Genomic DNA, 15,013 nt, shown 5'->3' with positions numbered 1-15,013 from the left:
GCTCCAGGGAAACAGGGGCACAGTCGGTCTTGTGCCACAGAATCTCCTGTGCCCAGAGCAGTGCCTGGGCACAGAGTGGGCATTTAATACATACTTGCTGAATGGGTAAGTGTCCCACCCACCTGAGACCATCTGCTTCCCCAGGGACTCTCACCACAGAGCTCTTCCTGCCTACCAGATGGGACTCCAGTTATAGAACCCAGAATGTCCACCATGTGCCTTTAGACACAGTAATCTGAACAATCAGCTTTTCAAGTCTGAGATGGGTCCCTAACCCTGGATGTGCCTGTCCTGACTGAGTGCCCTTCCTTCCTGCTCCAGTGCTCAGCACCCGGCCAGCTCCCCAGGGGGCTGTGCCACTGGGATTTGTCTCACAGGGACACAGGAGCACCGGGTCCACATGATGAGAGCTGACCAGGCAGTCAGCGACAAAGAAGCCAGCTTTTCTCAGAACAGTATCTGGAATCAAGCTGGACAGGTCCCACTGCTACCCTGGCTCATGGTGGTCCTGCCCCTCCAAGGCTCACACGAGACCTCCAACAGCAGCTAGCTGGCAGGCCATGATGCGTTCTCTCAGCTGTGGAACACATCACTGTTAAGGACATGTTTTTGCCTCTTTCAACTGCCGCAGAGGCAAAACGTTTACCTGTTGTGATGAGTAAATAAGTTTCTTTCCAAAAAGGAAGAACAATTCTTAACTGTGACATTCTCTGATCACAAATAAAAATGAAGGTAATGATGAAATGTAATTAATTCATCTTAAAAAAAAAAAATACAGCAGCTGCAGTGGTCAGAAGAAATAAAAAAATTGCAAATTTTCTGAAGAACCACTCTGGGGTTCTCAGAAGACAGGCATTTAAAATTCACATTTTCATCATGTGTTTGTGTTTCATCTGTTAGCTTAGAATCGCCATGCCAGATAGGATTACCATATTTGCCAAGCACTGTATTCCCTTTGAAGCATTCTCATATATGCAATTTCTTAGCAGGCAGGATTCATTTCTGACTAGGGCCCAGAGAAGTCCAACAATTCATCTCACATCCCACAGTAAAAGTGGCAGAATCCATGAGGTACCAGGACGCAGATAAGCCTAGTTCCAGCCCAGTGTCCTTCCTTTCCTTCTATAATGGAAAGAGCAGTGTGGTTCCCTGAAAATCATATCCTATAGTCCACTGAAAATATTTCTGTTCATTGCAGAAGGAAAAAAAAACCAAACACATATATTTACCAGTGGTTTAAGGAGATGGAAAGATGCATTGGTCTGGGAGCTCTGGGCAGAGAGAGGGTTTCATAAACTCTTCCAACAAATGCCAGTTCCTGCAATGACAAACATATAGAACATCTGGTATGAATCAGGTACCTGTGGCCTCTCTCCAAGGAGACCACCCAAAATCCAGTTCCAAGGCATTCCGTTTACACTCGAAGTCCCCATCCTCCTCTTCCAGTCTACTCCCTTCCCACTCTGACTTGCCCACGTAGAACAAGAATCTTCAGTCCCCCAGTTGCCATGCCCCCCCACCCCCCCACTTAGCATCACTGGATACTGGGCAGAAAGAAGCATAGAGATTATGTATAGTGGGGATCACAAAGTGAAAGTCCAATGGGTCACATCTAGCCTATAGAGGTATTACATTGAGCTATAGGATATGTTTAGAAAATGTAAGCCATATTTCTGAATATGATCAGCTGGTGCTAAGTCATAGCTGCCCTTCATAGTCAAGCTTGGCTATTCCAATATGCTACAGTCCCCACCACTCCCTATTGTCTCAACACAAAGAAGAGTTGTGATTATCATTGCCCTTGCATCATCGTTTTTCTTGTGGTACAGAACTATTTCCCTCCACCTATGAGTTTAACAAAAGTAGGAAGAAAGAAGAAAAGGGGGCTGTGAGTTCCAAGAGAAAAAATGGTAGAGCACATATACCAGCTTAAGTTATTAACCTCACCCCTGAAGACATTTGCAATCCCTGAACAAGTACAAAACTCCCAGCTAATAGACATGTAAGCAGGAAACTGACTTGCCCACTTCCACAGTTAGAGGCAGAGCTAATTCTACAATCTAGGTCTCTTGACTGCCAATCCACAATCTTTCACTATGCCCCACTGCACAGTCGTCTTATGTTATGAAGCAAAACACACAACACACACACACACACGCACACACACACAGATCTGTGTGTGTCTCTCAAAGCTAATACTAAATTCAAGGAAACTACAGTTGAAGTATTCAACATACTTTGTACTAAAATGCTCGCTATACCTTCATTTGTCAAAAAATGTAAGAGTAAATTATATTAAGTTCCCTAAAGGTTCATTTCCTAATGTAAAACTTTCAATAATTTTGTTGCTTTAAGTACAAAAAAATTCTCACAAATATAATGCATCTACTACTTCAGCAGTTCAGGTAATGTCCAAAATATACTCTTTATGCGAGAAAAATTTCCATTTACAAGGCTATAAATAATCTTATGTACAAGGTACTACCAGTGTAATAAGTAAACAATGTTCAACTATAAGACCTTGATGGGAGTTATTTATATCATCCCCTCAAAGAATGTATTGATTCATTCACTCAACAGATATTTACTGAACCCTATTACATGCCAGGCAGTGTGCAAGGTGACTGAGACACAAAGATGAACAAGACCCAGTCCTCGCCCTTAAGGTGGTCTGTCGTGATAAGAGACAGACCCAGACACTCAGAGAGAATTTGAAAAAAACAGGTGAATGTAAAGAGCTGGGTGGCACAGGTGTGATGGGACCACTGAGCAGGGGCTCCTGGTGCAGCCGAGGTGAAGAGATGCTTCCCAGCATGGGCAGGGGCCTGAGGAAGCCCTACAGCAGGGATGGGCCTGGGGCAGGCAGGGGGCAAACTGAGGGGGAGGTGAGAAGTACAGGTCCTGAGACAACGTGGGCAGAAGCAAGGACTGAGAGCATCCCCTCCAATTTGGTCTGGTCCAAATCTCACATCACCTCAGGGGCCTTAGAAACCTCTGCGTTTTACCATGTGCCCCCACATCCGCTGAGACTTCATGCACAGACCTACACACACACTTCTGGAAGTTTATCTCACCACGTTCCCTTATCCGGAGGGCCACCAGTTAAGCCGGGCTCCCTGGCCCACCTGGGACTCCCTCCAGCCAACCTGTGCTGTCTCAGAGTTTGCAGGCCGAAGAAACAAGGTCTCTAAGAAGACAGTAAACAGACTGTTTCCCTGTGCTAGTCATGAGATGGTCCTGTTTCCCCCTCAGGGCCTGGATTTCCAGGGCCAGAATCAGCTATGCAGTCAAGCCTCAAGCCGGAAATTTTATGAGAAAATGTCCCAGTATATCTGCCCATCAAAATCCCTGGGAGGAGTTCTCCTGTTCTTCACAAATGAGAAAGAGATGAGGCCTCGCTCCTCATCCAGGCTGAGGCAAAGCTTGGCAGAGGTGGGGGGGGGGGCGGGGGGCGCAGGTTATCCCCCAAAGACAAGCTTTGGGAAAGGGGCATAAAGAGGAGTAAAGACCAGCTACGCAGCCATAGTTAGCGCTCCATGTTCAAGGTCAGTATGAGGAAACAAGGAGGCAGAATTCACTCAAAGAAAAGAGCTTCCCTAGATCTCTAACTGAGGGACTCTTCTCACTCAAAGAGGAAAAACAAAATTCCTGGGACCCAGACCCAATAAATCAGAATCTCTGATTTGAAGGCCCAAGAATTATTCAGGTGATTCTGATGCTCAGATGCTGGTGCCCATTTGGAAAAGGGTATCTTTCACCCAGAGGCTGCAGGAGCTCCCGTACAAGCTCCTTAAGCTCAGTAATTCAGCACCCTTGGGGCAGGCTTCAAGGATCCAGGCTTTGGGGGAGCTGCACATTCTTAGTACATTTACCCACTCCCTACATCACATCATGACAACCATCACTTAACTCCTTTTTATTTTAAGTAAATAAAAATACATAAAATGCCAGCAGCCAGGATGGAAACGAGATACTGTAAATGAAGGGGGCCCTCTCCTTGCTCCAGCCCCTGTATACCATGACCCAATGCCAGTGCCCCAGGTAAATTACTACAGTTGGTCCAATTTCAACAGGAGACCTGTGTCCTCGTAACCTGTGCAGCTCACCCTGGCAGAACAGAGGGTTTGGGAGCATCCAGTCATCAAGGTGGCCTTCGAGGAACAGTTTCCAGGCACACAGCACTCTGATCAGGTCCTTACTGCCTAAAGAGTAGGACATTGCAGATCAATGCAATGCCTGGAAACCTGCCAAGCCAGCAGAGCTCTTCTGCTTCCAGATTTTCACATTGTGGTCAAGTAACAACCTGAGCAATGTCAAGCCAAGAATGGCAAAGTAAATGCTGCGTAACACAAAGATGACAGATCAGAGTAAGCTGGTTCCCTGAACAGACAGCCTAGAGAGAACTCTTCCCTGATATCACCAGATGCTACCATGTGACCTCAGCCCAGTACCAGAGAAAATCGTGGTAGACCAAAGTCAGCCTTCCTGATTACAAGGCCCAGCAGCAAAGCACAGCACCCTTCACTAGGACAAGAGTCCCCTTCAACTTAAAGGTTCTTCACTTGAATGGAAATGTGGAAGAACATGGGCGGGCAGGAAGTCTAGGAAAAACTCAAGATACTAACTGGTCCCTTTTGGTGGTCCTCCATCCAGTATTAAAAAGTCCATTTATTTCCTACTGTACCATTATATCCTTGTTTAAAACAAGACTCTTCTCTGACCCAATCCTCCCAAAGAAATCACAAGAGTTGCTCCAGGCCCTAACTACCTCCCTAATCTCTACCCAAACCCCCAAATAAAGAACAATACTGGATCTGTGAAAGTCACCTTAGCTACCTTCATTCCTACCAAACATCAATCCAGACCATCTAGCTCTGGACCAATGGGAGCTCTCGGTTACACATTCCCACAGCACCATGGTCTCTCCATCATAACACAAAGCACTCACTCATGCTTGACTTTTTGTTGTTTTTGATGTTTCAAGGGGTCTTTTGTTTGTCTGACTGGCGAATCACTGTATGCCAATATACTGCATTCAAACGCTCCAGTTTGTTTCAAAAATATACCTCAAATTTCATGTCTTCCAGCCAAAAGATGATCAAGCCAACCCATTTCCCAACTACTTCGTCTTGCCACCAGCCTCTGAAATCTAAGCAGCCACCAAAGAGTCCACTAATTTAGTGGACCTTAAGGCCTGCTCAGAAGGCCAGTCCAGACTGGAGAAAATCCCCAGCTGACCTTGACGCTGACCAACTCAGGAAGGAAACAAATCAGAATAATTATCTTATTTCTTTTGTGCAGGGTTTTTTTTCTTAAATCACACTGCATTTATTATTTTTAAGATAACTTTCTAATATATGCAAAATAAACTCCCTCTTGACCTTGTACAGCACTTCCCGATTTCCCAGAACAAATCCCTTCAGGGCCATGCCCAGTGCCACATCCTTAGAACGTGAATGCCATTAAGCTTCCAAAGATGCTGAACGCCAAGGTGACTCAAGCATCTCCTGCCTCTGGTCCTACTGCCCAGCTGTCCTCCCTTCGTACCCCTTGGCAAAGGGAAGTAGGTTTGGAGGAGTTTTTAAAGTTCTCCCACCCACTCTGCAGATTCAGTAGGAGGGAGAATGAATGTTGCCAGGTTCTCTGAATGACACAAAACCCCATAAAGTAGAATAAAATTAGTTTAAAAATAGGAAAATGATTTTTACCTCCACTTAGGGGGGAAAAAAAAAAGCACATCCACTTTAAAACATTTACAGTGACTTCATACTTTCTTCCTCCCAAAGCTGGTGGTTCCCTCCCTTTCCCCTCCTCCACTCCGAAGACAAGATACCTTAAATCTGATTGGAGGGCCCCCTGAGAAATCCTGACGGAAGGCCAGAGCAACCCCTGTAGATCGCCAGAGGCTCCTTCCCCACAAAGACTGTTACATTTGCTAGTCTCTCTGTCTGCAAAGCTCTAAATTAAAAAATAATAATAATAAATTATTTTTTAAAAATAGCCAAAGATTTTACCTTTTAAATATTGTGAATTTGTGGCTTCTCCTTAAAAATATCAGGATCTGGTAACAGTGAGCCTCAGGGACAACATCTGGTTGGAGCTGGGTGGTAGTTATTCCCCCTCAGATGGGCAAGGCTCTCAGACTCATGTCCCTAAACACCAAGGTCAAGTGTCACTTGCCATTTATCATGGTGTTTGCCTTGCTTTTTTCTCTGAAAAGAGAAGTACTTTTCTATGACAGTAGGGAAATGAAAGACCAAGTGGATCTTGTATTTCCCCCAAACAGGAGAGACACCCACATTTTTGTGCACATGAAGAACATTCCAGAGAGTTTGATTTGCAATCTCCCACCCCTCATCACATTACCTGCCTGGCCTCTGAGGTTTAGACCCCTGGATGTAACTCTTCAGGGATAAATTTCTTACTCTAAGTCAGCAAACACATTTAAAAACCAAACCACTGGAAAAGAAAACAGCTAAAGTGCACAGTATCCCATTCTCTCATGAATATTTTGGTTCTTTGAACTTGCCTTTCCTGACAACATGGAATCCTGCTTTCAGCCACTAAAAGGGAAGGTTCTACCCCTTATGCATGATCACATCCAGGTAAGTAAACAGGATTTCTTTTTTCCATTGAAACTGCAGTTCTATATGTAGGAGAGGAAAAAGGCCCCCAGGGCACACATTCCCCCACCTTTCCCATCATACCTCTACCTCCGCCCCCACCGAACGTGCTTGGAATGCAAGTGCTCCGCAAAGGGGGAGGGCAAAGTCAGAGCACCCAAGTAAACTGCCCAGTGAATGTTTTTAGTGCAGTTGTTCCCAACCAGACTACACTGAAGAATCACCTGGGGCTCCAGACTGATGGGGAATTTTAATAGTCTCCTCCTCAGGTGACACTCATGCAGACCGCCGGCACTGATTCTTCCTGTGGCATTTAGAAAGCACTAATTTAAAACACTGTGACCCCTAGCTACCCTTGGCAGCCACGCAGGAGGCATCTCTCCAGTCAGGTGCTGGCGTTGGACTGTCCTGCAAGGTAGCCACTAGCCATACGTGGCCTCTGAGCCCTTGAAATGTGCCTTAGGGTGACTTGCAATGTACTGTAATGGTAACACACAGTGGTTTTGAAATTTTTGGTGTGGAAAAAATATAATACAAAAGTTCTCACTGATATTTTTAAATATCGATTACATATTGAAATAATATTTTAGATACACTGGGGTAAAGAAATATGTACTGAAAATTAAGTTCACTTGTTTCTTTTTACCTTTTAATGTGGCTCCTAGAAAATCTTAAATTACATACATGGCTGACACCGTGTTGCTACTGCACAGCCAGGCTGGAGGAGGCGCTCCACATCCTAGCATGGGGGTTCCAATCATAATGGAAAAACGAGAGCTTGGTCAAGCCTGGTCTCCACCTACCACCTGCATGATCCTAAGCAAGTTCTGGATCTCTCTGGCATCCATTTCCTCCCCTGTTCATGGGCATGATAACTGAGGGGGAGCACAAATCAGACACCAAAGAGTCACAGCATCCACCCACAGCTGGTACTCAACACCAGTGCACTTCCCGCCCTTCTTCTTTCCCTGGCTGCCTAAAGACCACAAAACCTGAACCCAGGCTCTCCTGGCATCAAGCTACTAACCACAACGCCCAGTTTGCATAGTGACTGCAGATGGCACAGTGGCTCTCCACCCATAGAGTACAAAGGAAACACCTGGGGAGCCCCAACCCCCTGCCCCCAGACTCTGACTCCGCCCGTGTGGAGTCGATCCAGGTCTGCACACTACTCACAAGAACCTTGGAGCATTCCGAAGCCCATGGTCTAGGCATCCCTCTGAGAAACACTGAGCAACCATAACCAATATTGTCAGGGCTGCCTTTGGACTTCCCCGGCCTGCAGACCAGTCAGCCTGAAACAAGGCAGGTGTGGTCTATGGAGGAGCCAGAAATCGATCAGGGCCTTCCCCCAGCAGAGGGCTGCTTTCCTGATACCTTTTAAACTTAGGTAGGAAGTGACTGTCTGCCCTAAACATTGTCTCAAGCACCAGAAGGCAGCTGACATTTGCTGCCCTCACACAAAGCCCCTTAGGAGGATCAAAAAATATGCCTTGGCAACTGGGCTAAAAAGACTGAGCTTGTTGAGTATTCCCATAGCAACAGGTTCTCTTTCTGCCTTTTGCCTGGTACCCAGAACCACCAACTCTTGCTTGAGCGGTTTGGACGTCATGCCAACCTTGTGGGTTCTTCTGTAGAAGTTTCTCCCACTCTCCTAGGAGCCCAGAAAGGGGCCAGGACTTCCATAGAGAGACCTGTAAGCTTCAGTGCCTGTTTATTCTGGAGTCTTCAGCCATTGGAAGAAGGCATTTTACTGACCATGAATGCTGGACAGAGCACACAGATCAATTCAACCCCATGAGGCCCACTGGCATAAAAAATAAAAATAAAAAACCTCTTTATTTAAACCAAACAGTTACTGCCTCGGATTTTCTTAGAAGTAGAGTACACTGTGAATAAGAACTAATCTGAGAACTCTGACATATTCCTTTTTATTTTTAATGCAGGAAATTGATCTGGGATTTGTCCGGAAGGTACTAACACAAACTACACACAGACTCTGGCACATCAGTCCTGGACCGCCACACCCCCTCCCCAATCCCAACCCACCACAAAGCATTTCCCCCAAATCGCCCACTGTGCAGAGTCTCATATTCCTCTGCCCCACACTCAGCCTCTGTCTCCCTGGGCGAATACACCGGTAACATGAACACAGCTGGGTCTCCAGGTAGCCACGCAAGCAGACAATCAAGCCCAAACATAATAAAAAGTAATTCAAAATGTTAATGGAATGAAATCCTTATTGCATAGGAAAATATCTTTAAAAGTCCTTCCTTTTCTACCACTTCATACCCTACACACAGCAGCTATTCTAGAAACTGCTATTTATCTCTTCACTCCTCCCACCTCCCTAATGCGCAGCTCATAAGCATTTTTCCTTCTCCATTCCTTTAGCCGCCATTCCATCTTCTCTTACAAGTTCTGGACCTTTTCAGATACAACTAAAGTCCTTCCTTGCACGCACACACACACACACACACACACACACACACACACACTATTCACCCGCAACTCCTGCTTAACTCAGCTCCTACTCACTGCCCTGACCCTATATGAAACATACCCAGGGACTGAGTTAACGAAGAGAAAACTTTCCTTAGAAGGCAGAGAAACTGGGAAAGCTGAGTAATAGACAACGGAACACTCTAGCAGAGAGAAGAGAAGAAAGGCTATGGACACTCACACTGGCACGTGGCAAAGAGCAGTGAGTGCTGAGCTAGTGCCCAGTGGTGCTTCATGTCACCACTCTGAACACCCGGCCCTGCCCCAGGAAGGAAGCTCTTCATACCCAAGTTGGACCTCCGCTGGAGAGAGAACCTGGGCACAGTCATTAATAAACTATACTACCTTGGCTGGCTCCCCAAAACTTCCAGTAACACATTGGCTGGGTATATCCATCACTTCTTTCATGGGGAGACAGTAACCTACGGAGGGGGGTATTCCTCAGGTAGGTCTCTGACTACAGCAGGGATTCATCCCGGCGCCTGGGGAAGCTACAATGATCTGAATGTGTAAACTGTGGGCCTAGCACAAGAAAGAACTTCTGAAATGGCTCTGCTCATACAGATGGCTTTGCTCCTTCCTTCACCACACATTGAGGCAGGGTGGGAGGCAGTGAGGAGGAGGAGGGAAAAAGTATTGTGAGAATGACCTAGCAAGTACAGGGGACAAGGTAAAAACTGAGCAAGAGTTGTATCTGGTTGTGAAGAGCATTAAGAGGAGCAATAAGGACAGTCACGTGATACAACTAAAGTTCTGGCTCTGTCAAGGATTAGCTGTGTGGTCTTGGTCAAGTTCCTACACCTCTCTGAGCCTATTTCCATTCCTGCATAATAAGAAGGCTGGCCTTAGGTGATCAGGGTCCTTTCCAGCACTGACATAGTCCATGGCTCTGTAATATGAAGGATACTACTGTGGGGTCATGGACAAACAGGTGCAGAATAGAAAGGCAGAGACCGGAGGAGGGTACAAACTATCCAAAATCTTATTTATTATGATTTCTGATTGTTACTCTATGAATATACCCACTATATCTTTCAAAGCTGCAGTTGTCAAGTGTGGCCAGTGGTCACAGGTATGTTTCCGGGTCCATTAATCTAACTACCAGAACAATGTGCATAATGTGTTTGAAGCAGGCCATTGGCTGATGAACTACTCTGAAGACAGATTAAGAACAGTGCCTTCTGCACACAGTGGGGAGACCCTCCGCATCCTAATGAAGGCCAGAGTTCACCCTCCCTGGTTTGCAGAAGAGCAGGCAGGCTCAGAGAGTGAATGACTACCTGCGTCACACAGCTTGGAGGGGCAGAACCAGGAGAGAAGCCCAGATTTTTCTGACTCCCCACCTACCATTAAATGTCAATTAGATAACTGAGTGGGATTCATGAAATGCTTGGACACTGAGAAACCCCACGCAGATGTACAGAACTGATCCAAGAGGATGGGGGAGGATTCTCAAAGGGGAGCCAAGAGCAGCTTTTCCTTCCTCCACCACCTTGACTAGTAGGTTGCTCACCAGCTGTGGGGGTTGGTATCCACCTGCTGTCCTGTTACATGTACAAATCTCCCTCTTTAAGCAATGCAGGTGTGGCTATTCTAGAACTGAGATACTCTGGATCCTGGGGTCCAACTGAAATCATATGCAAAGACCCTATAACACTTCCTAAATGTGCATCCACAGGCAAGTCATTTAATATCTCAATGCCTCAGTTTCCTCATCTGTAGAAGAGGGATAAAAACAGTACATACAACCTCAAAGAGTTACGATGAGGTTTAGAAGAGGTAATACATGTAAGTGCTTAGCACAATGCCTACAACATAAATGTTGGTTATGGCCACTATGATTTTTCTGGGAACAAGTCCAAAGCTTTCATCAGATTCTCAAAGGGGTCTATGACCCAATAAAAATTAAGACTCCCTGTTACATTCAGAATGGAACTAAAGGCACTCTGTGGGAATGGCGGTACCGCCTCGAGCTTCCTCATCTTTCCTGAAGAAAGGAATCTAAGGGGTTCTATGCCTCCTACTCTTAGAGGGCACAAGAAAAAAAACTGGTGAACTGCACTGGAGGCACTCGGTTGTTATTTCTGTGGCTGAAAATGATTCCTTGGACCCTGTAAAGCCCCAATTTAAAAGTGGGAAATTAGAAAAGAGAGAACCAACCCTAACTCCAGTTTCCACACAATTGGGAATAAACCCACTCTCCTGGTCTGTCAGGATGCAGGAGGGGGAGCTTCTGGCACCATGGCGCTTCATCACACATGTCTGGCCATCTTTCCTGAACCTCCTGGCACACAAGAACGTGATATGCTGAGATGTGAAAAAGACCCGAAGCTGAGGTGCTGTCTGGAAAGAGCTGATTAAGAAGGAAAGGAATTAAAAGAGAAAGGGTATGAACGATGTAAGAGATGGAAAGCAATTTAAATCCTAGCTTTGCATGAACATAGACACTAAAATCCTCAACAAAATATCAGCAAACCAAACACAGCAGTGCATCAAAAAGATCATACACCATGATCAAGTGGGATTTCTTCTGGGAATGCAAGGTTGGTACAACATTTGCGAATCAATAAATGTGATTCACCACGTAAATAAACTAAAGGATAAAAACCACAAGATCATATCAATAGATGCAGAAAAAGCTTTTGATAAAATCCAGCACCCATTTATGATCAAAATTCTCAGCAAAGTGGGAATAGAGGGAACATACCTAAAAATAATAAAGACCTTATATGACAAACCCACTCCCAGCATCGTACTCAACAGGCATAAACTACAAGTGTTCCTCTTAAGATCGGAAACAAGACAGGGATGTCTGCTTTCACCTCTCTTATTCAACATAGTACTGGAAGTCCTAGCCACAGCAATCAGGCAAGAAGAAATAAAGGGCATTCAAATTGGAATGGAAGAAGTAAAACTGTCATTATTTGCAGATGACATGATATTTATTGCACATACAGAACCCCAAAGATTCCAGCAAGAAACTACCAGAGCTGATAAGTGAATTCAGCAAAGTAGCATGATACAAAATTAATATCCAGAGATCAGTTGCATTTTTATATGCTAATAACAAAATAACAAAAATGAAAATTAAGAAAACAATCCCATTCACAATTGCTACAAAAAGTATAAAATACCTAGGAATAAACCTAACCAAGGATGTAAAAGACCTGTACTCAGAACATTATAAGACACTGAAGAAAGAAATTGAAAAAGATACTAATAAGTGGAAGCACATAGCAGGTTCATGGATAGGAAGAATTAACAATATTAAAATGTCCATACTACCCCAAAGCAATCTATAGATTTAATGCAATTCCTATCAAGATTCCAAAGATGTATTTCACAGAACTAGAAGAAATATTTCAAAAATTTATATGGAACCACAAAAGGGTCCACAAAGCAACAGCAATCCTGAGAAAGAAAAACAAAGTTGGAGGAATCACATTATCTAATAGGAAACTATACTATAAGGTCATAGTAATCAAAACAGCATGGTACTGGCATAAAAACAGACACATAGATCAATAGAACAGAATAGAGCCCAGAAATAAACCCATACCTTTATAGTCAATTAATATTCAACAATGGGCTAAAGATAGTTCATTCAGTAAATGGTGTTGGGAAAATTGGACAGATATATGCAGAAAATGAAACTAGACCACCTTCTTACATCACACATAAGAATAAATTCAAAATAGATCAAAGACTTAAATTCAAAATGGATCAAAGACTTAAATGTTAGACCCGAAAGCATAAAAATTGTAGATGAAAACATTGGCAGCAAAATATCAGACATTGCTCATAGCAATATTTTATTGGGTATATCTCCCCAGGCAAGGGAAACAAAAGAAAAACTAAATAAATGGGATTACATCAAACTAAGAAGTTTTTGCACAGCAAAGGAAATTATCAACAAAATAAAAATAACCCACAGAATGGGAGGACATAGTCACCAATACATCTAATAAGGGGTTAACATCCAAAATTTATAAATAAATCGACGACAAGTACTGGTGAGGGTGTGGAGAAAGAGGAACATTTTTGCACTGTTGGTTGGAGTGCAGACTGGTGCAGCCACTGTGGAAAGCAGTATGGAGATAACTCAAAAAATTAAAAATGAATCTGCCTTCTGATCCAGCTATCCCACTTCTGGGAATACTTGTATATCCGAAGGAACCCAAAACACTAATTTGAAAGAACAGAATCACCTGTATGTTCATTGCAGCATTATTTACAATCGCCAAGATATGGAAGCAGCCCAAGTGTCCATCAGTAGATGAGTGGATAAAACAACTATGGTTCATTTACACAATGGAATACAACTCGGCCGTAAAAAAGAAGAAAGTTTTATCCTTTGCAACAGTATGGATGGACCTGGAGCACGTAATGATAAGTGAAATAAGCCAGTCAGAGAAAGACAAATACTATATTATTTCACTCATATGTGGAATCTAATGAACAAACTAAACTAACAAGGGGTCAGACTCATAGATGGAGAACAGGATGACAGCTGGTAGGGGAGGGGCAGTTAGGAAGGAGGTGGAGGGATTGAGCAAAAAGGAAAAAGGACTCGTGGACATGGACAACAGTGTGGTGATTGCTGGGGCAAGGCAGGTATAAGGGCATGAAATAGTAACGGAAAAAAATACAATAAAGACTAAATAAAATGTATTATAAAAAAATAAAAATAAATAAATCCTAACTTTGCTGTCTCATGACTTTGGACATAAAAACTCAACCTCAGTTTCTCCATCAGGGGATTCATTAACAGTGCTTGCTTCACAGAGGATCAAATGAGATCTGTGTAGACATTTAACATAGTATCTGGTAGTAACGCTGTAAGTGCTCACTCAACTGATGCCCACTATTATTACCATTATGAGGATTATGATGATGATGAGAAAAGAGGCAAAGATCAGCCTTATTGTATTATTGGTTTGAGGTTTTTAGATGTTGTTACATTGAAAACAAAATCAAGGAATTTGTGGGAAGAAAAACCACTACCAGAGAGAATAGAGTCCTGGGTCCAAAACACAGAACAGCTCTAACTGCAGAAATCCAACATTGAGTCTTCAGCTCAGAAAGTTACACTTAGGCAGCAACTGAGGTAAACACAGACACATGCCTAACAGAAGGGCCCACTCAAACTTCACACATCTTTACTCTTAGCTGGAATAGCATTAATCCATAAAGTAACCTAGATAATTCTCTAACAGGCAATTCTCTTTGATCAACAATGGAGGAATTATTACTTAATAAACACAATGTTGGGTTAGATGAAATCTTTTAAAGCAAGGGACATTTAGAAGAAAAATAAGTAAAAATACAAAAGAGAGGCATCATCAATGGTAAAAAGACTGGGGACAACACTTCCCAAGGCAGCCTTGGTTCCCAACATCCCTTGTTTCCAACCTGTTGTCCCTCTTGAATTTACCTTGTTACCCCCTTGGCAGACTAGGAATGAGTTTGAAAGCAGCCATGCTTTTTTCCAAATAATTTTCTCTAATATAAAAGTAATATATGTTCATTATAGGAAGCTGGAAAAGCAAAGGAGGTCTCAAAGGAAACACAATAATCCGATCACCAATGTTAACATGTTCATTTAGTGCTGCCAGTTTCTTTAAATAGAATCACATCACATAGTTTTCCTAAGATGCCAGATCTGAAGAATTAGTAAAAGCAGTAAGAATCAAGGAAAGTTTAAAACAAGTTCACAAAATAGAGACAAGTGTATGTGCACACACACACATGCAGGTCTTGCTTCTCACAGGCTGCTTACACTCGCCATCCAAGACAGTCACTGTGGTCACCCCTGAATTAAGAAGTTTCAACTCAGAGGATCAAAAAAGAACTCCACCCACTAAAACAATGCTCTTCAAGTATCAAAA

General features: G+C 43.6%; 1 protein-coding gene across 1 annotated transcript in view; it reads right to left on the bottom strand.

Annotated features, from left to right (window-relative positions):
• The window catches only part of SORBS1 (sorbin and SH3 domain containing 1), a 221,595-nt gene that overhangs the window by 159,662 nt on the left and 46,920 nt on the right, over positions 1-15,013 (bottom strand). Inside the window, exon 2 of the mRNA XM_090277930.1 lies at positions 1,230-1,318. The gene's annotated coding sequence lies outside the window, so the exon portion shown is untranslated. The remainder of the gene's footprint in view (positions 1-1,229; positions 1,319-15,013) is intronic.

The sequence above is a fragment of the Furipterus horrens genome, unplaced genomic scaffold, assembly GCF_987537825.1.
Source record: "Furipterus horrens unplaced genomic scaffold, mFurHor1.1.pri manual_scaffold_5, whole genome shotgun sequence".
In the NCBI taxonomy this organism is placed as follows: Eukaryota; Metazoa; Chordata; class Mammalia; order Chiroptera; family Furipteridae; genus Furipterus; species Furipterus horrens.
This window is presented reverse-complemented; position numbering and strand designations above follow the sequence as displayed.